Source organism: Desmodus rotundus, chromosome 6 (assembly GCF_022682495.2).
Source record: "Desmodus rotundus isolate HL8 chromosome 6, HLdesRot8A.1, whole genome shotgun sequence".
In the NCBI taxonomy this organism is placed as follows: Eukaryota; Metazoa; Chordata; class Mammalia; order Chiroptera; family Phyllostomidae; genus Desmodus; species Desmodus rotundus.
This window is the reverse complement of record NC_071392.1, coordinates 56,229,559-56,255,699: the sequence shown is the minus strand read 5'-3', so window position 1 is coordinate 56,255,699 and position 26,141 is coordinate 56,229,559.

The window sequence follows — 26,141 nt, the reverse complement described above, 5'->3', positions numbered from 1 at the left end:
TTGCTTTGGGATGGTAAGGTCTCTGGGACCAGCACAGGGAGTAGGGGGGGCTACAGCACTAGGCCCAGCAACTGCGGGTCATGCCACAGGATTCTTGGAAGAGAGCCAGGTCAACAGCTCCCTCCCCTGCCAAACAAGGAGGATAGAGTGGCACCAGGATGGACCTAGATGCTTGAAGTAACTGTAGTGAATAAAGACAAAGTGGCAGATGCACAGGGGAGATGTTCACCCACTGACACTGTGGATGCTGGCTGGGTCATTACCAGAGAAATGGGGGAGCCAGGTGATGCCTGGAGAAGGGAGAAGAGTTGGGCTGTGATGGACCTTGACCCAGATAGTCTGGTCTGGTTGGAAAGTTGGGCTGTGTGAGAGTCTGGGCACTTGTTAGGAGTGGCAGGCTTGAACAGGAGGATTTTGTTTAAAAAAAAAAAAAAAAAAAGGCTTTCAGTGGCTGTTTAGGGAACTCTCCTATAGTGGCTGCCCCTGCTGCCCTGTCTGCACTCCACAGCCTCCTCAGTCACAACCTTGACCGCACCCCTGCCACTGCAGCAGTGGAGGCCAGGCCTGACCACCACCACAGCCGCAGCTGCAGGCCCATACTCACCACCACAGCAGCCAAGCTCCCACCTTATCCACTGCAGCTTTGGCCATGCTCCCACCCCAACCGCCACTACCAGGGCTGTGCCCCTGCGTCCCCACCTCAGCAGTGGAGGCAGCATATCCACTCCTACCCCCCCAGCATCAAAGGCCCTAACTGCACCACAACTGCAACTTCAGTGGTGGAGGCTGCACCCCCTGCTACAGCAGCCCCCAATGCCCCAGCAGCAAAGGAAGCACCCACTCCCAGGTGGCTGAGTTGGCACCCTAAAAAGAAGGAGGAGGTTACCCCCATCCCCCACAGAGTAAAGCAGCAGGGATCAGGGAGTTAGCAGTCCCCAGAAAGACTTAACTCAGTGGGGCACCTGAATGGCCCTGAAAAGACTTTGAGAGTGCCTAGCACCTAGGACAGCAAAGAGGGAAAAGCTGGTGTGTGAGTTGCCACAAATTAGTTCACCTCAAAGATGGCACAAGTGGGAACTAAAGGTGACAGCCTGGCGCAGACAGGAAGTGAGACCTGGCAGTGAACAGAGGAACTGGGCTGGGAGCTGGGCAGCTGTAAAGAGGGTGACTCAGACCTGGCCTCAATCCTCCTAAAACCATAGGAAGGGACAAAAGCAAAGCTCAACTCCCCTCAGACTTCAGCACCCAGGAAGACCAGTAGAATTCTCTTGGCCTGTTTAAAGTCAGCAGGAGGCTTTTTTTTTTTTTTTTTTTTTTTGTGAAGTGATACCATAGGACATGGAGCTGGGAAATGCCCAGAGACAGACCTAAAGAGGGATGACAAGGCTAATCCCAACAACTGAGAAACTGGGAGAAACTTCACTTTGCTATTCCAGAGAACTTGCATGTTATTGTTTATTTTTATTATTTTTTCCATTATTTTTCTTATTTTATTTATTTATTTTTAATTTTATTGTTGCTCAAGTAGAGTTCTCTGCCTTCCCCCCCGCAAACCAGCCTAACTCCCAGCCCTCCCCTCATCCCTCTTGTTTCCACACACACACACCCTTCCCCAGTTATTGTCCATGTGTCCTTTATAATTGTTCCTACAAACCCTTCAAACTTTTCCCCTGAAATTCCCTCCCCTCTCTCCTCTGGCCACTGTCAGCCTGTTCTCAATTTCAGTATCTTTCGTTATATTTTGCTTGTTTGTTGTTTTGTTGATTAGTTTCCTGTTAAAGGTGAGATCATATGGTATTTGTCTTTCACTGCCTGGTTTATTTCCCTTAGCATAATGCTTTCCACTTCCATCCATGCTATCCTGAAGAGTAGGAGCTCTTTCTTTCTTTCTGCTGCATAGAATTCCATTGTGTAGATGTACCAATGAATGGCTTTTTGATCCATTCATTTACTGACAGGCACCTACGTTGCTTCTAGCACTTGGCTATTGTAAATTGTGCTGCTATGAACATTGGAGTGCATAGGCTCTTTTGGATTGGTGTTTCAGGCTTCTTTGGATATAATCTCAGCAGTGGAATTGCAGGATCAAAAGGCAGTTCCAATTTCAGTTTTCTGAGGAAATTCCATACTGTTTTCCTTAGTGGTTGCACCAGTCTGCAATCCCATCCCAATGCTCTAGATTTCCCTTTTCTCCACAACCTCTCCAACACTTGTTGTTTGTTGCTTTGTTTATGATGGCCATTCTGATGGGTATGAAGTGGTATCTCATTGTGGTTTTAGCTTGCATCTCTCTGATAACTACCAACACTGAGCATCTTCATATGTCTCTAGAAGCTCTGTATATCCTCCTTGGAGAAGAGTCTGTTCAAGTCTTTTGCACATTTTTAATTGGGTTGTTTGTGTTCCTGGAGTGGAACTCACTCATGTGAGTTCTTTATATATTTTGGAGATTAAACTCTTGTCTGAGTATCATTGACAAATATGTTTTACCATACGGTTGATTCTCTTTTTATTTTAATACTGCTTTCTTTAGCAATGCAGAAGATTTCATTTTGATGAGATCTCATTTGTTTATTCTTTCCTTTATGTCTCTTGCTCTAGCGGACATAACAGTGAAAATACTGCTGAGTGAAATATCTGATATTTTCCTGCCAATGTTTCCTCTAGGACTTTTATGGTGTTATGACTTATATTTAAGTCTTTCATCCATCCTGAATTTATTTTTCTGTATGGTGTAAGTTGGTGCTTGAGTTTCATTTTTTTGCATGTAGCTGTCCAGCTTTCCCAACACCATTTGTTGAAGAGGCTATTTGTACTCCATTTTATGCTTCTTTCCCTTTTGTCAAAAATTAATTGACCATAGAGACTTGGATTTATTTCTGGGCTCTCTCTTCTGTTCAATTGATCTATGTCTGTTTTTATGCCAGTACCAGGCTGTTTTGATTACAGTGGTCTTGTAATACAGTTTGGTATCAGGTATTGTGATCCCTCTTACTTTGCTATTCTTTCTCAAAAAGTGAACCTATTCAGGGTTGTTTATGGTTCCCTATATATTTTCAAAGTGTTTGTTCTATATCTCTGAAATATGTCATGGGTATTTTAATAGGTATTTCATTGAATCAATAAATTGCTTTTGGTAGTATGGCCATTTTGATGATGTTAATTCTTCTGATCCATGAAATGGTATATGTTTCCATTTGTTTGTGTCTTCCTTGATTTCTTTCATCGGTGTTGTGTGCTTCTCTGAGTACAGGTCTTTTACCTCCTTGGTTAGGTTTATTCCTAGGTACTTTATTTTTCTTGTTGCTATATCAAATGGGATTATTTTCCTGAATTCTGCTTCTGATGTTTCATTGTTGGTATACAAAAATGCCTTTGATTTCTGGATATTGACTTTGTATCTTACTGTTTTAACAAATTCATTTCTTAGTTTGAGCAGCTTTTTGGTGGAGTCTATAGGATTTTCTCTGTACACTATCATGTCATCTGCAAACAATGACAGTTTGTTTCCTTCTTTCCAATTTGTATGCCATTTATTTCCTTTTCTTGTGATTGCTGTGGCTAAAATGTTCAATATTATGTTGAATAGAAGTGGTGAAAGTCTACAATCATGTCTTGTTCCTGATCTTAGTGGGAAAGATTTTATTTTTTGCCCATTGATATGATGTTTTCTGTAGGTCTCTCATATATTGCATTTATTATGCTGAGGAATGCTCCCTCTATTCCCATGTTGCTGAGTGTTTGTATCATAAATGGGTACTGTACCTTATCAAACGCTTTTTCCACAACTATTGATAAAATGTGATCTTTATCTATGCTGTTGTTCATATGATGTATTATGTTTATTTATTTGTGAATATTGTACCATCCTTGCATGCCTGGGATGAATCCCACTTGGTCATGGTGTATGATCTTTTTAATGAATTGCTGGATGTGGTTTGCCAATATTTTGCTGAGGATTTAAGCATCTATGTTCATCAGCAATATTGGCCTGTAGTTTTCTTTCCTTGCTGTGTCATTATCTGGTTTTGGAATTGGGATAATGCTGGCTTTATAAAAAGAGCTTGGGAGTCTTCCATCATTCTGGATGTTTTGGAATAATGTCTGAAGGATAGGGGTTAGCTGTTCCTTAAATGCTTTGTAGAATTCTCCTGTGAAACCATCAGGTACAGGACTTTCATGTGCTGGCAGCTTTTAGATTACTGCTTCAATTTTGTCTGCTCTTATTGGTCTGTTCAGGCTTTCTGTTTCTTCTTCATTGAGTTTTGGAAGATTATATTTTTCTAGAAATGTGTCCATTTCACCTAGGTTTTTAAATTTCTTGGCATAAAGTTCTTTGTAGTAATTTCTTACAATCCTTTGTATTTCTATGGTATCAGTTGTAATCTTCCTCTTTCATTTCTAATTTTGTTTATTTGACTCCTCTCTCTTTTTTTCTTCATGTGTCTGCTTAAAGGCTTATCAATTTTGTTTATCTTTTGAAAGAACCAGCTCCTGGATTCATTGATACTTAGAATTGTGCTTTTAGTCTCTATCCCATTTAATTCTGCTCTGATCTTGGTTATTTCCTTCCTTCTACTTGCTCTTCGCTGTCTTTGTTGTTGTTCATTGAGTTATTGTAGGTGTAGGGTTAGGTTGTGTGTTTGAAATGCTTCTATCTTTTTTATGTATGCCTATATTGTTATGAACTTCCCTCTCAGGAGTGTCTTCACTGTGTCCCATAAGGTTTGGGTGGTTATGAGTTCATTTCCATTTGTTTCCAGAAACTTTTTCATTTCTTCCCTAATATCATTCTTCACCCATTCATTGTTTAATAGCATGCTATTCAGTCTCCATGATTTTGAGTGTTTTAGGGTTTTTTCCCTGGGGTTGGTGTCTAGTTTCAGGCTCTTGTGGTCAGAGAAAATGATTCATATGAATTCAATATCCTTGAATTTGTTTTTGTGTTCTGAGGCTTTTTTTGTGTCCTATCACGTGGTCTATCTTTGAAAATGTTCCATGTGCATTTGAAAAGATTGTGTATTTTGCTTCTTAGGGATGAAAAGCTCTATATATGTCAGTTAAGTCCATTTCATCTAGGGCATTGTTAAATGCCAGTATATCTTTGTTGATATTTTATTTGGAAGATCTGTCCATTTTTGACAGTGGGGGGTAAAATCTTCTATTATAATTGTGTTGCTGTCGATATCTTTCTTGAAGTCCTCTAAGATTTTCTTTATGTATTTGGGTGCTCCTATGTTGGTTGCATATATATTTACAATGCTTTTGTCTTGATGGTTGATTCTTCCCTTGAGTATTATGAAATATCTTCTGGGTCTGTCTTTATGGCCCTTTTTTTGAAATCTATTTTGTCTGATATGAATATTGCTACCCCTGCTTTTATTTCCTGCCCTTTGCTTGAAAGATTTCTTTCAAGCCCTTCACTTTCAGTCTGTGTAGGTCTTCTGTCCTGAGGTGGGTCTCTTCTAGGCAGCATATGTGTGGGTCATGATTTCTTATCCATTCAGCTATTCTGTGTATTTTGATTGGAACATTTAATCCATTTATGTTTAAGGTTATTATTGATAGGTACTTATTCATTGCCATTTGTTCATACTTGTATTCCTCTCTCTCACTCTTTTCCTTCCTGTCCTTAAAGCAGTACCTTTAACATCTCTTGCAGAGCTGGTTTCGTGGAGCTGTATTCTTTTAGACTTCTTTTGTCTGGGAAGCTCTTTATTTGGCATTCTAACCTGGTGGAGCGCCTTCCTGGGTAAGGAAGCCTTGGTTGCAAAACTCTGGTTTTCATTACTTGGAATATTTCTTGGCATTCTCTTCTAGATTACAATGTTTCTATTGAGAAGTCAGCTGCTAACTGTATCAGAGCTCCCTTGTATGTTATTTCCTGTTTCTCCCTTGCTGCCTTTAAGATTCTCTTTTTGTCTTGGAATGTTGCCATTTTAATTATGATGTGTCTTGCAGTGGACCTCTTTGGATTCCTCATGATTTGGACTGTCAGTGTTTGCTGGATTTGTGGGACTTTTTCTCTCATCAGATTAGAGAAATTTTCCATCATTACTTTTTCAAACAGGTTTTCTATTCCTTGCTCTTCTTCTTCTCCTTCTCGTCCCTATTATATGGATATTATTACGTTTCATATTGTCCTGCATTTCCCTTAATCCCTCTTCATTCTTTCTGAGCCTCTTTTCCTTTTCTTGCTCTTTCTGGATGTTTTTTTCTACCTTGTCATTCAGTTCACTGATCCGATATTCCGCTTCATCTAGTGTGCTGTTGATTCCTTCTACTGTGTTCTTCAGTTCAGAAATTGTATTCTTCATTTCCTCTTGGCCCTTGTTGATAGATTCTATTTCCTTTTTCATGCTGATAAAGTTTGCAGTGAGTTCATTGTCGTTTCCCTGCAGTTTTTGGTAATTCTCTGTGAGCTCATGGAGCTTCCTGATAACTATTGCTTTGACCTCCATATCTGATAGTTGACTTGCCTCTGTTTCATTTTACATTCTTTTGGAGGCTTCCTCGTTTTCTTTCATTTTGGTTTGTTTGTTTGTCTTCTCATTGTTTGTGACACTCTTCTTGTTAGCCTGTCCTTATTAAATTGACCTGTCTGACTCCCTGGGTTTATGGTGTTAACATTTATGGTAGAATACCTGTGGGATTCAGTGGTGCAGTCTCCTTAATCTCCTGAGCTTGCTGGTATTGGGCTGTTGTTTATGTTTGCTCTCTGTATGTCTTTGGATTTTGATTGTTGTTGGGTCTTTCTTTGGTGGGTCCTTCCCTCCAGCTGATTAACTTAGGGTCACTCCATCCACCATGTCTTCTATTCTGTTCTGCAGTTGTGGACAGATTATGTTGAAGCTGATTCTTCTGTGTGTACAAAGTTGAGGCTTTACTGTTGCTTTTGGTCAGTTGTTTGTTCTGGGTAATTTCTCCACTGTTTAGTTGTATTTCCATATCAGTCCTGGATTGAGGTTAATGTGGCTTCCACTCCCTCCTTCACCATCTTCCATTGTTCTGTTGCTGGTTGTTTTGTTGGTTGGTTTCCTCTTCCAGCAGGTGTACTGGTGTTTACCACTCCCACCTTGCAAGTTGTGGAGGAGCAAAGTGAAATTTATCACACTGCGTCTGTTTTTAGGATGACCCCTGTTTGGGTCTATCTCTGGTCTTCTCACAGTTCCTGGTTTTATTGTCTCACCTACAATAAAGAAGAAAAAAGGGAGGGAAGGAAATAAGAAGGAATAAAAAAGGAAAGGAAAGGAAATGAAAGGAAAGGAAAGGAAGGAATGAAGGAAGGAAGGAAGGAAAGAAGGAAAGAATATGAAAAGATAGAAGGAAAGAAAGGAAGAAGGTTTTTTAAAAAAATTAAAATAAAAAAGAAGGAAGGAAGAAGGAATAAAAAAGGAAAGGAAGGAAGGAGGAAGGAATAAAACAAAAGAAAGAAGAACAGAAAGGAAGAAGGAATTTAAAAAAAAAAGCCTTCTGCTAGCTTTAAACCTGTCAGGCCAGTTCTGCTTGTCTTCCTGTCTGCCTCAGGCCGGGGAAGGGTTGGTGTCACTTTTCTTCCTTGCTAAGCTGCACTTTTCGCTGTTGTCTAGCCTCCAGCCCAGTTCCTCAGTGCCCTTCTTGTCCCGGCCTAGGCCTTCAGTCCACCAGTTGTGCTGTCCTTGAGGTACACCAATTAGGGGCAACTCACACACCACCTTCTTGCTCTTTGATGTTCTAGATGCTAGGGACTCTCAGAGCCCCTTCGGGGTAGTTCAGCCCCCTACTGAGTGAAGTCTTTCCGGGGACTGCAGACTCCCCTAACCCTGTAGCTCCCCTCTGCTAGGCATTCTGCCTTCCTCCTAAAGAGCCAGTCAGCCTGCTTTCCTCTGTGCACAGGGGCTAGGTGGGAGGTGTTTCATCCCAGGTGCTTCAGGCTTGGGTGCCTGTGGCAGCCAGGCCGCTGTTCCAGGTACGCACCAACCCTGGGCTTTGGGTGTGGGCACCTGTGGCAGCCAGTCACTGAGCCAGTGTGCACCATCCATGGGCTATCAGGGTAGGGGTGCAGAAGGCTGGCAGCTACTGCAGAGAATTCTCCAAACAGCCGCTGAGTGCCTCTTTTTTCTCTTTCTCTTTTTGAGAAATCCCTCTTATTCAAGCCCCCCTGGTCCAAACAAGCACCTGGCCTCTCACACAGCCCATCTTGGCTCTCTCCCAAGAATCTTACAGCAGATCTGCAGGCACCAGCAGGCACTGGGCCTGAGGCTTCAGCTGCCCTGGTCCCAACACTGGTCCCAGGGACCTTATTGTCCTTGAGCACTCTTCTTACCATCTGATTTTTCAATGTCCTCTACGATTTTTGGTGTCCAATCTTCATATATGCTAGAATACTGTTGGCTATTTGCTCTGTTCCTCTGAAGATTAGCTAGGTGTTTCACCCCTGCCCAGGGGGAAGTGGACTCCACTCCCACCTATCTCACTGACATCTTCTCTCTTCTTTTATTTTATTAATATTTTATTACCCTTCTTTCTGTTTAGTTTTCTTCATTTTATTTTCTGTCTAATTGCATTCTTTGACTGGTTTTCCTTGTTCTCTCTTTCACATTGTATTTTAATTTTCACTTCTGTTCTAATAGCACACTAGTCTGGGTCACGTACTTCCTATTCTTGTTATTTAGATCATATAGTTTCTGTGATATGATTGTTGTGCCAGTATTATTGTAAATAACTGTTGTTCCATACAATTGTAAATACTACACAGAACCCCTCCTGGATCTTACCCTTTTCCTACTTCCAGAACTTTGTTACTATTGTGTATATTTTCTCGCTCACCATGTCTATTTTCTATCCTTTACTCTCACTTTATCTCATTATTTGACCTCCAATAAGGTCTCTATTTTCTGGATTCAACTCACAAACCTTCCCCCCTTAACAATAGTATTATCTCTTTTCCACAATTTCTAAAACATGGTTAGTTGGGTGAAATATCACAGTTAACACTATACTTATCCAAAGTACCTCCTATCTCAATTCTATGAGTTGGTACTTTAAATCCCATAGAATACATTCCTGTTGTCTTAATCCATTTTGCCTTCATCCTCCAAATAATCATATAAGAGTAGGTCGTAGCTGGGAACACCAATATACCTGCTGAAAGAGAGAATCCAGTAACAAAGGAACCATAAATGGATAATAAAGGAAGATGGTGGAGAGTGAGTGAAAGTTACACTAACCTCCACCAAGGACCAATCTGGAATACAGCTAAATGGTGGAGAAATTATCCAGAACAAACAACTGGACAATAGCAAGAGAGAAGCCTCAAAACCTCAGACAGACAGAAGAACCAGCTTTGACACAACTTGTCCGAGCATGCACAAGAGAGTACAAGACATGGTGGGCAAAGTGACCCTCAATCAACAAGCCAAAGAGAATGACACACCAAAGAAAGACCAAACAACAATCAAAACCCAAATACATCCAGAGATCCAACCTAAATGACAGCCCAAATGCAGAAAGTTCAGGGGACCAAGGAGACTGTACCACTGAATCTCACAGGTCTCCTACCATAGAAGTTCACACCACAAACCCAGGTAGTCAGAAGACATCAATATAAGAAGAGGCTAACAAGAAGAGTCTCACAAACAATGAGAAGACAAACAAACAAACCCAAAATTAAAGAAAAGGAGGAAGCCTCAGAAAGAATGCTAAATGAAATAGAGGCAAGTTAACTATTAGATACAGAGATCAAAGCAATGGTTATATAGAAGCTCAATGAGCTCATAGAGAATAACGGAAACCAACAAGGAAACTATGATGAACTCACTGAAAACTATATCTACATGAAAAGGAAATAGAAACTATCAACAAGGGCCAAGAGGAAATGAAGAATACAATTTCTTAACTGAAGAACACAGTAGAATGAATCAAAAGCAGGCTAGAAGAAATAGAGGACCAAATCAGTGAGCTGGAGGAAAAGGTAGGAATAAAAGAACATCCAAAAAGAGCAAGAAAAGGAAAAGACTCAGAACAAACCAAGAGGTGGTAAAGGAAATGCACGACAACATGAAACATAATTATATTCATAAAATACAGAAACCAGAAGGTGAAGAGTAAGAGCAAGAGACACAAAACCTGTTTGAAAAAGCAATGATGGAAAACTTCTCAAATTTGATGAGAGAAAAAGTCACACAAATCCAGGAAATGCAGAGTCCCAATCAAGAGGAAGCCAAAGAGGTCCACTTCAAGACACATCATAATTAAAATGGCAAAATTCCAAGACAAAGAGAGAATCCTAAAGGCAGCAAGGGAGAAACAGGAAGTAATATACAAGGGAAACCTGATGAGACTAGCAGCTGACTTCTCAATGGAAACGCTCCAAGCCAAAAGGGACTGGCAAGGAATATTCCATGTAATGAAAAACAAAGACCTGTAACCAAAACTACCATATCAAGCAAAGCTATCAATTAAAATGGGAGGATAAATAAGGAATTTCCCAGACAAAAGAAGACTCAAAGAATACACCTCCAAATCATCACTGAAAGATGTGCTGAAGGAACTGCTTTAAGAACCAGGGGAAAAAAAGTGAGAGAGAGAGGAACACAAGTACAAAAAAAATGGCAATGAGTAAGTACCTAACAATAATAACCCAAAACATAAATGCATTAAATGCTTCAATCAAAGACATAGAATAGCTGAATGGATAAGAAATCATGACCCACACACATGCTGCCTAAAAGAGACCCACCTCAGGACAAAAGTCTACACAGACAGAAAGTAAAGGGTTGAAAAAATAACTTCCAAGCAAATGGATGGGGGAGAAAAGCCAGGGGAGCAACAATCATATCAGACAAAACAAACTTCAAAACAAAGGCTGGAAAAGAGACTGGAAAAGATGCTTCATAATACTCAAGGAAAGAATCCATCAAGAAGTCATAAAAATTATAGACTAACATGCACCCAACATAGGAGGACCCAAATATATAATGAAAATCTTGGAGGACTTCAAGAAAGACATTGACAGCAACACAAATATAGTAGGGGACTTTAACATCCCATTGTGAAAAAAGGATAGATCTTCCAAACAAAATATCAAAAAAAAAATATTGTGGCATTAAACAATGTCCTAGATCGAATGGAATTAATCGAAATGTATACAAACTTGTATCCAAAAGAAGCTAAACACATTGTTTTCAAATGCACAGGGAAAATTTTCAAAGATAGACCACATGATAGGCCACAAAACAAACTTCAACAGTGTCAATAAAATTGAAATCATATTAATCATTTTTGCCTACCACAAAGGCCCGAAACTAGAAACCAACCTGAAAGAAACAACTCAAGAACATGCAAAATCATGGAGACTGAATAGCATGCTTCTAAATGATGAATGGGTTAAGAAACAGAACAAGGAAGGAATCAAAAATTTTCTGGAAAGAAATGAAAATGAACTCACAACAATGCCAAACTTATGGGACACTGCAAAGGCAGTCCTAAGGGAGTAATTCATAGAGATTCAGGCCTGCCTAAAAAGGATAGAAACATTTCAGATAAAGAACCTATATATTCTGGTTTCTCTTCAGATCATAGAAATATTTCCAATAAACAACCTATCCCTACACCTACAAGAATTGGAAGAACAACAACAAAGACAGCCCACAGTAAGTAGAAGAAAGGAAATAATCAAGATCAGAACAGAATTAAATGACATAGAGACTAAGAGCACAATTGTAAGGATCAATATATCCAGGAGCTGGTTCTTTGAAAAGATAAACAAAATCAATAATTCCTTAAGCAGACTCATCCAGAAACAAAGAGGACCCAAATAAACACAATCAGAAATGAAAGAGGATAGAATACAACTGAAAAAATAGAAATGCAAATGATTGTAAAAAATTACCAGAAAGAACTATATGCCAAAAATTTGAAAATCCAGGTGAAATGGACAAATTTCTAGAAAAATATAATCTTCCAAAACTCAGTGAGGAAGCCGAAAGCCTGAAAAGACCAATAGATGAAATTGAAGCAGTAATCTAAAAGTTCCCAGCACACAAAAGCCCTGTACTGAACAGTTTCACAGGAGAATTCTACTAAGCATTTAAGGAAGAGCTAGCCCCTATCCTTCAAAGACTATTCCAAAAAATCCAAAATGATGGAAGACTCCCAAACTCTTTTTATGAAGCTAGCATCATCCCAATACCAAAAGCACATAAAAAGACACAACAAGGAAAGAAAACTTCAGGCCAATATTGCTGATTAACATAGATGCTAAAATCCTCAACAAAACATTGGCAAACTGCATTCAGCAATTCACTAAAAAGATCATATAACATAATCAACTGGGATTCATCCCAGCAATGCAAGGATGGTACAATATTTGCAAATCAATAAACATAATATATCACATAAACATAAGCAAAGACAAAAATCAAATCACCATAACAATAGATGTGGAAAGAGCATTTGATAAGGTACAGCACCCATTTATGATAAAAATTCTCAGCAAAGTGAGAATGGAGATAGAATTCCTCAACATAATAAATGCCATTTATTTATTTAATTTCTATTGTTATTCAATTACAGTTGTATGCCTTTTCTCCCCATCCTTCCCCCCATCCCAGCTGAACCCACCTCCCTCCCCCACCTCCACCTTCCCCCTTGATTTTGTTCATGTGTCCTTTATAATAAATGCCATTTATGAGAGACCTATAGCCAACCTCTTACTCAAAGGACAAAAACTAAAACTTTCCTACTAACGTCAGGCACAAGACAAAGATATCTGGTTTTATCACTTCTATTCAACAGAATATTGGAAGTCCTAGCCACAGCACTCAGACAAGAAAAAGAAATAAAAGGCATCTAAATTGGAAAGGAGGAAGCAAAAGTGGCATTGTTTGAAGATGACATAATAGTATACATAGGAAACCCTATAGACTCCACCAAAAACTACTTGACCAAATAAGTGAATTTGGCAAAATTGTGTGGAAACAGGGGAGGAATGTGGGGAGGGGTGGGTTTGTGGGAAGGGGTGGGGGAAAAGGCAGAAAACTGTATTTGAACAACATTAAAAAATGCTTTAAAAAAAGAAAATCAAGTAAAAGACTTTTAAAAATGAGAAAAGTAATGATATCTCATCAAAATGAAAATTTTCTGCACAGCTAAAGAAAACACCCTTAAAATGAAAAGAGAACCAACTATATGGGAAAACATATTTGCCAATGATACCTCGGACACATGTTTGATCTCCAAAATACATAAAGATCTCACACAATTCCCCTCTCAGAAGACACACAACCCAATTAAAAAATCGGCATCAGAACTGAACAGACACTTCTCCAAGGAAAACATACAGAGGGCCCAGAGACATATGAAAAGATGCTCAACATCACTAGCCATCAGAGAGATGCAAGTTAAAACCACAATGAGGTACCATCTCAAACCAGTCAGAGTGGGCAACAAAAACAAATCAACAAACAATTGTTGGAGAGGATATGGAGAAAAGGTATCCTAGTGCACTTTTGGACAGAATGCAATCTAGTGTAGCAACTTTAGAAATAGAATGGAATTTCCTCAGAAAACTAAAAATGGAACTGCCTTTTGACCTGGCAATTCCACTACTGGGATTATATCCTAAGAATCCTGAAACATCAATCCCAAAGCACCTATGCACCCAATATTTATAGCAGAACAGTTTACAATAGTCAAGTGCTAGAAGCAGCCTAGATGCCCACCAGTAAATGAATGGAATGGAACAAAAACTATGGTGCATTTACACGATGAAATACTACACAGCAGAAAGAAAGAATGAACTTGTGCTCTTTGGGACAGCATGGGTGGAACTGGAGAGCATTATGCTAAATGAATAAGCACAGCAGTGAAAGACAAATACCATATGATCCCCCCTTTAAGTGGAACCTAATCAACAAAACAATCAATGAAGCAAAATATAACCACAGACATTGAAATTAAGAACAAACTGCCAGAAACCAGAGGGGACATTGAAAGGAATAATGGGGTAGTAGGGGGAAGTGTTTTCAGGAACAACTATAAAGGACACATGGAGAAAACCTAGGGGGGGAGTGGAATAGGGGGAGGGAAGTGGTGACGGTGGGGATGGGGGAGAATGGTGAGGGGATGGGGGAGAATGGTGGGGGGATGGGGGAGAATGGTGGGGGCAAAATCAGACAACTGTACTTGTACAATATTAAAATAAACAAAATAAATTGATATTGCAGCATGAGGAAATGCCCTCCTTGGGAAAATGCATATTGCTCCACCTTCGTTGGAGTGCATATATTTTGGTAAGTCTTACTTTTAGGAGTTCACTCTGTTGAAATATTTATAAAATAATATAAGTTATATGCATAAAATTTTTCATTGATGCTTCATTTGTAATAATAAGAAATTGCCTCCAGATATGTTGATAGACAACTAGTGAATTTCTAAATATAATATAATAAAGTCAAGAGAATGACGGGCAGCTCTTATTAATAAGGAGAATCTATATTACTGACATAAAATAATGTAGATATGTTGTGTGGAAAGAAAGTTTCAGGACACCATATATTATGATTGCATTATTTAAAATATACATGCGACTATTATAATGTATGCATTAATTGTATTTACAACTAGTATATATTATTTAATAATTATAAATAGTCCAGAAATTATAGAATCTGAGTGATGCATATAGCATCCTTGCTCCCAGCCAAGTCCTCCATGCCACATTTGTTATCCATGCAAAACTTGGAAGAAGCCAGATTTCCTTGCACAAGGCATTTTGCAGGCAGTAGAAATGTAACAGTGAGCAAGAGACAATATCACTGCCTCATTGAACTTACAGAACAGTGAAGAAAATGGAACCTTAAACATGAAATCACAAATTACTATGAAATGGGCCACAATCCTAGCAACAGGACGATTGGAGAGGCTTGAGATACCATAGAAGACACCGAAGTTGATATCTGGAAGGTAAAAGGGAGTTATTCAAACAGAGGTGCTATCATTTATGACCAGGGCAGAGATTTCAAGAGACAGAAGCAAAAGGTATGCTTGGAGGGTGCCCAGAAGCTCATAAAGATCCTTAAATGCACCCTGGCTCGTGTGTCTCAGTAGATTTAGTGCTGGTCTGTGAACTGAAAGGTCATTGGTTTGATTTCCAGTCAGGGCACATGCCAGGGTTGCCTGCCAGGTCCCCAGTTGGGGGTGTACAAGACAACTAATCTAAGTATCTCTCACATATCGATGTTTCTCTCCCTCTCTTTCTCCTTCCCTTCCCCTCTTTCTATAAATATATAAAATCTTTGAAAAAAATCCTTAAATACCATCCAAAGAGTTTTAGTTTTATCCTCAGTGAAATAGAACTTTTAAGAAGTGTTTACACAGGTTTGTACAAGAGAGTAAAATAATTAGTTTTGTATTTTTAAAGGACACACAACTCTGGCCACATTGAGTAATGGAATACAGACTTCCTTTCCCTCCAGTATGGCTGGCTGAAGACTTTGTAGATGCAATAACTTGCATTAAAAATAGTTATATTCATGTGTGTTTTAATTGCTTGGCTTTCAGTAAATGTGAGAAAGGAAAAAACAAAACTGACAATATTTCAGATCAGTGGTTCTCAAAATGGCCTGTGGGCCCCTGTGATTTTCAAAAAAATCCTAAGTGATTTCTCAGAGAGTCTGAAAGGTCAAAACTATTTTTATAGTAAGCTGTCACTTTTTTTTTTTCACCGTGTTAACATTTGCTCTGATTGTGAACAAACAATGATGGTAAAACTGTGTCAACACATTGACACAAACCAGTAGTACCTCAACTTCACACACATGCAACTTTTAAAACATCCTAGTTTCACATAAGAATGTCCTTGATAAGGCAGTAGAAATAATTAATCTTATTAGTTTCAGCACTGAAGAATCAGTCTTTCTAATATTTTTTGTGATAACATGGGAAGTATACATAAAGCACTTGGCTGCCCACAGAAGTAGGAATGTTGTCTCAAAGAAAAACACTTGTATAATTGCTTCAGATGTGAACTAAATTAGCCAATTTTTCCATAAAGCACCATTTTTACTTGAAAAAATTGAAACTATAATTATCCTGACCTGAGTATTTGTCAAATATTTCCTTGTAAATGAATGAGGTGAGTCTCACTTTAAGAAAAACTGATTAAATGATTAAATTTAAGTTTTCAAACTAAAACTAAAATTTTGGAAAACTTGACCCCACATTGAGATTTAAATCTTCCCAATTATTAGGGGCTTTTTGGTTGTGATCAGTGAATTTTTAGCAAATGTGGGGTTTTGATATTGTATAATGCAATGTGTCAGTATCTGAAGATCTGTCTATAACTCAGTGAGCCACTATTGTCCAAATCACTGATATATGTTCTATAAAATCACACGAGTAATATAGACCAAATGTATTTTTTACTTTTTTAATTTCTTTTTAAAATATATTTTATCGATAGACCAAATGTATTTTAATGTAATTAAGAACAAAATTTACATTTATAAAAGTACAGATTCCAATACAATATAATTTAAATTTAAAAACTGGGTTAAGTCACAAAACTTGATGTCTGATTATATGTGTCAGTGTAGAAGAGGGAAGATTCCAGTATGACTAGAAAAGGAGATGACTTAGGGGAGATGACACATTCAGTTTTTATATATTGTGATATATTGCATTCTCTGTTCACACAAATTCCAAATGGAGATGTTTGCATCAAGCCTGAAGCCCAAGGGAGAGGCAGGCATAATGAAACAAAGCATGAAGTACTTTGAACTATGCTGAAGGTACAGATCCATCAAATGTAAAATGAGGTTAATGATGCTTCACTGTAAGTGTTCCATAAAATGAGGTGTGCAATCCCAGACTGACTCAGCCTCACCCATGGATCTCTAGACATAATGTTTTGAGCTCTACTTCCTCCAATAAGAATCCCTGTTGTATTGGTGTTTCAGGGTTCTTAGGATATAATCCCAGCATTAGAATTGCTGGGTCAAAGGGCAGTTCCATTTTTAGTTTTCTGAGGAAATTCCATACTGTTTTCCACAGTGGCCGCACCAGTCTGCATTCCCACCAACAATGTAAGAGGGTTTCCTTTTCTCCACATCCTCTCCAACATTTGTTTGTGGATTTTTTTATGTTGGCCACTCTGGTGTGAGATGGTACCTCATTGTGGTTTTAATTTGCATCTCTCTGATGGCTAGTGATTCTGAACCTCATTTCATATGTCTCTGGGCCCTCTGTATGTCTTCCTTGGAGAAGTGTCTGTTCAAGTCCTTTGCCCATTTTTTAATTGGGTTGTTTGTCTTCCTGGAATGGAGTCGTGTGAGTTCTTTATATATTTTGGAGATCAGGCCCTCCTCTGAGGTATTATTGGCAAATATGTTTTCCCATACTGTTGATTCTCTTTGTATTTTGCTGATGTTTCCTTTAGCCATGCAGAAGCTTCTTATTTTGATGAGGTCCCATTTGTTTATTCTTTCCTTTATGTCCCTTGCTTTAGGAGACATGTCTGTGAGGACATTGCTGCATGGAATGTCTGAGGTTTTCCTGCAAATGTTTCCTCTAGGACTCTTATGGTGTTATGACTTATTTTTAAGTCTTTTACCCACGTTCAATTTATTTTTGTGTATGGTGTAAGTTGGTGATCGAGTTTCATATTTTTGCACGTAGCTGTCCAGATCTCCCAACACCATCTGCTGAAGAGGCTGTTTTTGCTCCATTTTATGCTCCTGCCTCCTTTGTCAAATATTAATTGACCGTAAATGCTTGAGTTTATTTCTGGGCTCTCTGTTGTGTTCCATTGGTCTATGTGCCTGTTTTTATGCCAGTACCAGGCTGTTTTGGTTACAGTGGCCTGGTAATACAGTTTGCTATCAGTACTATTGTGATCCATCCTGCTTTGTTCTTCTTTCTCAAAATTGCTGCAGCTATTCAGGGTTGTTATGGTTCCATATAAATTCATGAAATGTTTGTTCTATATCTGTGAAACATGTCATGGGTACTTTAATAGGGATTGCATTGAATTTATAAATCACTTTGGGTAGTATGGCCATTTTGATGATGTTAATTCTTCCAATCCATGAGCATGGTACATGCTTCCATTTATTTGTGTCTTCCTTAATTTCTTTCTTCAGTGTTGTGTAGTTTTCTTACCCCAGTGTTCACAGCAGCACAATTTACAATAGCCAAGTACTGGAAGCAACCTAAGTGCCCATCAGCAAATGAGTCGATCAAAAAATTATGGTACTTACACAATGGAATTCTACACAGCAGAGAGAAAGAAGGAGCTTATACCCTTTTCAATGGAATGGATGGAACTGGAGAGCATTATGCTAAGTGAAATAAGCCAGGCGGTGAGGGACAAATACTATATGATCTCACCTTTAACTGGAACATAATCAACAAAACAAAAAAGCAAACAAAATATAACCAGAGACATTGAAATTAAGAACACTGTAACAATAGCCAGAGGGGAGTGGGGAGGGGATAGTGGGGAGAGGGTTTTACAGGAGCTACTATAAAGGACACAAGGACAAAATCAAGGTGGGGGGGTAGAGATGGGGGAGGGAGGTGGAATTGGCTGGGGTGGGGTGGAGAGATGGGGAGAAAATGCAGACAATTGTAACTGAATAACAATAAAAAAATAAAAAAGAATCTCTGTTGTTATAATGTCCTCTGCATTGACCTGTTTCATTGGGCTTCTGAACCTCTTGCAACATTGGATAGCAAAATTTAGAGATACTAATGGCCTTGATGATTTGAAACACCCTTCACTCTAATAGCCCATTCTGCCCAAATTGCTGACTGTGCACATTGGGTATGCACCTGCCCAAATCAACCATCATCTCCCAAAGGGATATTTTGATCATGCCTGGCACATGATAAGAGATCAGTAAAAGAAGGACATTTCCCTTGAAGTATTTTTCTGGCCCATTTTACTAGGTCAGGTGCTTCCATAAACCAAGCAATATTTCTTCTACACCACATCTGTGTTCACCAAAGCTACACAATGTGATGAGAAGGAGAGAGGTTTAGGTAGACCAGAAAATCTGAAAGCTGTGGAGGACCAACCTGATTTCTCAGGGTAAAATGATTGAAGATGGGATACTGTGTTACTAATGACCTTGATGATATGAACAGCCTTTGACTTTGCATCAGAAAAGGTACTGGAGGAAAACGATACTAAACCTCTAACTTTTATGGTTGATTTCTCCTGGTTCTCTATATGGTAAGGTTGATTGGAGTTCTACGGGTTGCACTGGAAAGCTCCCTATCAGCCTCCACATCTTCTCAATCCACACCTGGTCCCTAGAGTGATGCTGTGTGGGAAGAATGTGGGGAAGAGGCAGGACTGGAAGACACATTCTGGACAGGGTTGTAATGGGTTGTGATTTCTAATGGTCAGAATAATAGTAATGGAAATATAACTAGTAAAAAGGGATAATGAGGTATCTTTTTTCCAGACTAAATGTTTTCCTCTCAAAGTTTTCCTCAGTCACAGAAGAATGGAAAGGGGAAAAAAGAAAATCAAGACACAGAAAGCTGTCCTCGCAAATAGCTGTTTGGTGGTCTAAGGCCTGAGGGAACTGCTTAATGGCAGGAAGCACTTCCAGACACTTACAGAACATAGTCCTTTGTGGCTGCAGCCAAATGTAGCAGGGCCATTTGACAAAGCAGTTAAGATCCATTTTGGGCTGGATGTCCTGTGCAATGCCAAATTTCTTGGGCCTTTTCTCACACAGGGGATTTATTACCTTCTTGTCCTCCTGCTTCTTCATGTTAGTGGGGCTACTATCACCACCTTTTACTTAGCCTTCTTTACCTTCAGCATCTTGGGCAGTGGGAAGAGAGAGGCCTATATCGTTGTTATTGCTACTTCTGAACAAGCTGATTTTAACAACTTTGTGCACATTTTATAATCTGTTAAATATCATTATCTCTAAATTTTGCTAAAAGATAATCAATTTTCAAAGATATAACTAAAACACAATAAGAAACCTATAAGTAACTATCACATAAGCTAACCAAAAATTAATATGATGATTAAAAGACAGGTGCTTCACATGCAACAATTACTGCAGATGTCCTTTGTTGACACTTAATTCACTTCTCTAAATAAGAAAAGTGATTCCAACATTTTTCCCAGGTTATTTAAAATATAACTTCAATGCCAACAAAATAGCATGGGTGAAATGGGAATATTCCTAGAAATATACAATCTTCTAAAAGTCAATCAGGAAGAATCAGAAAACTTGAAAAAATCAATTATAACTAATTAAATTGTGGTAATTTAAAAAATCCCAGAAAACAAAAGTACCAGACCAGATGGCTTCATGGGTGAATTTTACCAAACATTCAAAGAAGAACTAACACTTATCCTCCTCAAACTAGTCCACAAATTTTATGAGGAGGAAAGAATTCCAAACTCTTTTTGCAAGGCCAGCATTATCTTCATTCTAAAACCAGATAAATACACTACAAAGAAATAAAGTTATAGGCCAATATCCCTGATAAATATAATGCTAAAATTCTCAACAAAAAATAAGCAAACTATATCCAGCAATACATCAAAAAAGTCATACAGATGATCAAGTGGGATCTTTTCCAAGGATGCAAGGATGGCACAATATTTACAAATCAATAAATCTGATACATCATATAAACAAAATGAAAGATAAACATCACAAGATCATATCAACTGACATAGAAAAAAACATTCAATAAAATCAAGCACCCATTTATTATTTAAAAAAAAACTCTTATCAAAGTGACAATAGACAGATGATATCTCCACATAATAAAGGCCTCAATACAATAAAGAATGAAAAATATCAGGCAACATCATACTCAATGGGCAAAAGCTAAAATTACTACCCATAAGAGCAGGAATAAGACAGGGATGTCCTCTTTAGCAATCTTATTTAACATAGATCTGGAAGTACTAGCCACATTGATCAGACAAGAAGAAATAAAAGGCATCCAAATTGGAAATGAAGAAGTAAAACTGCCATTATTTCTCAATGGGATATTATACATAGAAAATGCTAAAGACTCCACAAAAGGTAATAGATTTAATAAATGAATTTGGGAAAGTAGCAAGATACAAATTAATATTCAAAAATTTATGGCATTTTTGTGCATCAATAATGAACTATCAGAAAGAGAAACTAAGAAAACAATCTCATTTACCATTGTAAAAATAAATTAAGTGCCTAGGAATAAGTTTAACAAAGGAGGTAAAAGACCTGGACCTAGAAAACTGTAGGACACTAAACAAAGAAATTGAGGAAGATACAAATAAGTGGAAGCATATACTCTATTCATAGGTTGGAAGAATTAACAGCATGAAAATGTCCATACCCTAAGAAATCTATAGATTCACAGGCACAAGAATATGTATATAGATCAATGGAACAGAAGAAAAAGGCAGAAATCAACCCACGCCTTTATGGTCAATTAATATTTGACAAAGGAGGCAAGAACATACAACAAAGTAAAGACAATGTCTTCATTAATTGGTGTTGGGAGAATTGGATGGGTACATGTAAAAAAATTAAACTAGATCACCAACTAAGACTATACATTAGAGTACAATAAAACTAAATAAAAGACTTCAATGTAAGTTTTTAAGCCATAAAAGTACTAGAAAACAACATAGACAGTATAATATTCAGACATGTCATGTAGCAATATTTTTGTTGATATATCTACTGAGGCAAGGGAAATAAATGAAAAAAATAATCAAATGGAACTACATCAAACTAGAAAGCTTCTACACAGCAAAAGAAACTATCAACAAAATGAAAAAGTAACCCAATAAATGGGGGAACATCTTTGCCAATGATATATCATGGGCCTAGCTCCCACTTGGAAAAGCCAGTGAGGAGCGAGGTCTGGCACATAGGACCCACACCCACATTCTCCCATGGGGAATTAGGCCTGCATTGTACCTAGGCCACTTTGAGACTTGCTTTTTGCTAAAACTCCCTCACACTGAAATGAGGTAGCAAACGTTTACTGCATATCTTTAAAGTAACCTCCTAAAATCTATGCTAAACCTGCCAAGGATGAATGTAATGAGTTCAACCACTTTTCCCTTTACATTTGCAAATATCCTTCCTTTTTGATGTAATTAGCAACATCCTCTCCTTTGTTTTCTGTAACCACCTAAAGCAAACCTGTGCATAGTAAATGAAGACCATCCTCAATGTAATGTGCCCAGAAAAACAATAAAAGCCTGTCAAGGCAAGGGTTGGGGCACTCTTCCCTTGTGAGAGTAGCTGTGCCATCCCTTTTTCTCCACAGGATTTCTGTAGTCCATGTGAATTTGTGCACTGCTGCCACAACACACAGATCCCACAGGCAGGGATCCACATCAAATGATTAACTTCCAAAATATATAAAGAACTTATACAACTCAACACCAGGAAAACAAACAATCCAATCAAAATATGGGCAAAAATATGAATAGACACTTTTCCAAAAAGGACATACAACTACCCAATAGATATATAAAAAATTCTCAAAGTTACTAATCATCAGAGAGATACAAATTAAAACTACTATATGCTATCACCTCACAACTGCCAGAATGGCTAAGATCAAAAAATCAACAAACGAAAAGTGCTGTCAAGAATGTGGAGAAAAGGGAACCCTAGTCTGCTAGTAGAAATGCAGACTAGTGTAGCCAGTGTGAAAAACAATATGGAATTTTCTCAAAACATTAAGAATGGAACTGCCATTTGACCCAGCAATCCTCCTTCTAGTAATATATACTAAGAATTCTGAAACAACAATCAGAAAGAATATATACACACCTATGTTAATAGCAGCATTGTTTACAATAGCCAAGATCTGGAAACAGCCCAAATGTCCATCAGTAGATGTTTGGAGAAGAAAGATATATTTACATAATAGAATACTACACAACTATAAAAAGAAGGAACTCGTACCTTTCAACAGCATGGATAGACCTGGACATTATTATTCTAAGGAAAATAAGCCAGTCAGAGAAAAACAAATACCATGTGATCTCACTTATATGTATAATCTAATGAAGAATATACACTGATGAAAAAAATAAGGCCAGAGACAAAGTTACACTAAACAGACAGACATATCTCAGAGTGAAGCATTGTAGGGGGGACTGGGAGAGATAAGCTGAAGGACATATATGCATAGCCCATGAACACTGACAAGAATGTGGTGAAGTCCAGGGTATCAGGAGCTGGGTGGAGGGATGAAGAATGAGGAAAATGGGAAACAACTGGTAATACTGTCAACAATAATAGAGTATATATAACTTGAGAATTTCTCAATATGTCATTTGACTTTAAAAGTTGTATTTGGGAGTTCTGGCCAAGATGGAGGCATAAGTAGAAATGCTTCACTTTCTCACACAACCAAAAGAAGGATAACAACAAATTTTAAAATAATAAACAATGAGAACTGCCACAATATCAAACTCATGGAACACTGACAACCAAAGAGCTAAAGAAACATTCACCCAGACCAGTAGGAGGGATGGAGATAGGCAGGCAGGTGAGCAGGGAGGACCTGCAGCAAGGCAGTGGACCATGCATGTGAGGTGGGGCTGGCCGACCTGGAAATTAAAGACTTGAAGAAGCCTCTAGCTATAAAATACTGTGAGGGTCACAAAGGTGGAAGAACTTCCAGTCTCACAGGACAGTTCATTGGAAAGTGAGTCTAGGGCAGAGAGAGCAAGCAGCATTTTTCTGTCTCTGACCCCCTCCCTCACAGAGAGCACCATAACACAGCAAAGAGGGTTACCTGCCCAGGTGAATGCTTAAGGCTCTGCCCCCTTATAATGTAACAGGTATGTGGAGACAAAGAAATATGGCCCAAATGAAAGAACAGATCAAAACTCCAGATACAGCTAAGTGACAAAGAGATACACAACCTATCTGATGCAGAGTTCAAAACATTTGTAATCAGGATGCTCACAAAATTGATTGAGCTTGGTTGCAAAATGAAGGAAGAAATGAAGGCTACACAAAGTCAAATAAAGCAAAATATACAGGGAACCAATAGTGAAGGGAAGGAAGCTGGGACTCAAATCAACAATTTGTAACAAAAGAAAGAAAGAAACATCCAAATGGAACAGAATGAAGAAACAAGAATACTAAAAATTGAGGAGAGGTTTATGAACCTCTGGGACAACTTTAAGCACTCCAACATCCAAACCATAGGGCTGCTAGTAGGAGAAGAGCAAGAAATTGAATTATTATTTGAACAAATAATGAGGGAAAATTTTCCCAATGTAGTAAAGGAAATAGACTTCCAGGAAGCTCAGAGAATCCCAAAGAAGTTGGACCCAAGGAATTACACAGCAAATCACATCAGAGTTACATTACACAAGATTAAAGGTAAGGAAAGAATCTTAAAAGCAGCAAGAGGAAAGGAGAGAGTTACTACAAAGGAGTGCCCATAAAACTATCAGATGATTTCTCAAAAGAAACCTTGCAGGCAAGAAAGGGCTGGAAAGAAGTATTTGAAGTCATGAAAGGCAAGGACCTACATCCAAGATTACTGTATCCAGCAAAGCTATCATTTAGAATGGAAAGGCAGATAAAGTGCTTCCCAGATGAGGTCAAGTTAAATGAGTTCATCATCACCAAGCCCTTATTATATGAAATGTTAAAGGGACTTATCTAAAAAAAAGAAGTTGATCAAAACTATGAACAGTAAAATAACAAGCTCATAATATCAACAACTGAACCTAAAAAACAAAAGTAAAAACTAAGCAGACAACTAAAACAGGAACAGAATCACAGAAATGGAGATCACATGGAGGGTTATCAGCAGGAAGGGATTGGGGGAGAATGGGAGAAAATGTGCGGGGAATAAGAAGCATAAATGATAGATACAAAATAGGGAGGGGGAGATTAAAAATAGTATAGGAAATGGAGAAGCCAAAGAATTTACATGGAGGGGTACTACCTATGAACATGAACTAAGGGAGGTGAGTGCTGGTGGGAGGGGTGTTGCAGGGCAGAGGGGAATAAAAGGAAAATAAAAATGGGACAACTGTAATAGCATAATCAATATAATATATTTTAAAATGAATTAAGACTTAAATGTAAGACTCAAAACCATAAAACTATTGGAAGGAAACATAGGCTGGAAAATATCTGATATTTCTCTTAGAAATATTGTTTCTGACATATTTCCTTGGGCAAGGGAAACAAAATAAAAATTAAAAAAATGTTACTACATCAAATTAAAAAGCAAAACAATCAACAAATGATGCAATCAACTAAATAAAAAAGCAACCTATTGAATAAAAGAAGCTATTCAACAATGACACATCCAATAAGGGATTTAATATGCAAAATTTATAAAGAATTGATATACAACAACCACTCAAAATCAAAAATCTATTCTAAAAATGGGCCGAAAACCTGTACAGCCTCTCCAAAGAGGAGTTACAGATAGGCACTAGACATAAACTAATGCTCCATGTCAATAATTATCAATGCAAACCAAAACCACAGTGAGATATCACCTCACACCTGTCGGAATAACTAACATCAATATATCATCATACAACAAATTATGAGGATGTGGATAAAAGTTAACCCTAGTGTACTGCTGGTGGGAATGCATATTGGTACAGCCACTTTGGAAAATAGTATAGAGTTTCCTCAAAAAATTAAAAATGTAAATGCCCTATGTCCCAGCAATTCTACTTCTGAATAACCAAAGAAAGCCAAAGCACTAATTCAAAAGAACATATGTATATATGTTTTGCAATGTTATTTATTTTTTATTGTTATTCAATTACAGCTGTATGCCTTTTCTCCCCATCCCTCCACCCCACCCCAGCTGAACCCACCTCCCTCCCCCACCTCCACTCCCCCTTGATTTTGTCCATGTGTCCTTTATAGTAGTTCCTGTAATGCCCTCTCCTCACTGCCCCCTCCCCACTCCCCCCTGACTATTGTTAGATTGTTCTTAACTTCAATGTCTCTGGTTATATTTTGTTTGCTTTTTTCTTCTATTGATTATGTTCCAATTAAAGTTGAGATCATATGGTATTTGTCCCTCACCACCTGGCTTATTTCACTTAGCATAATGCCCTCCAGTTCCATCCATGCTGTTGCAAAGGGCAATGTTATTGATAATAACCAAGA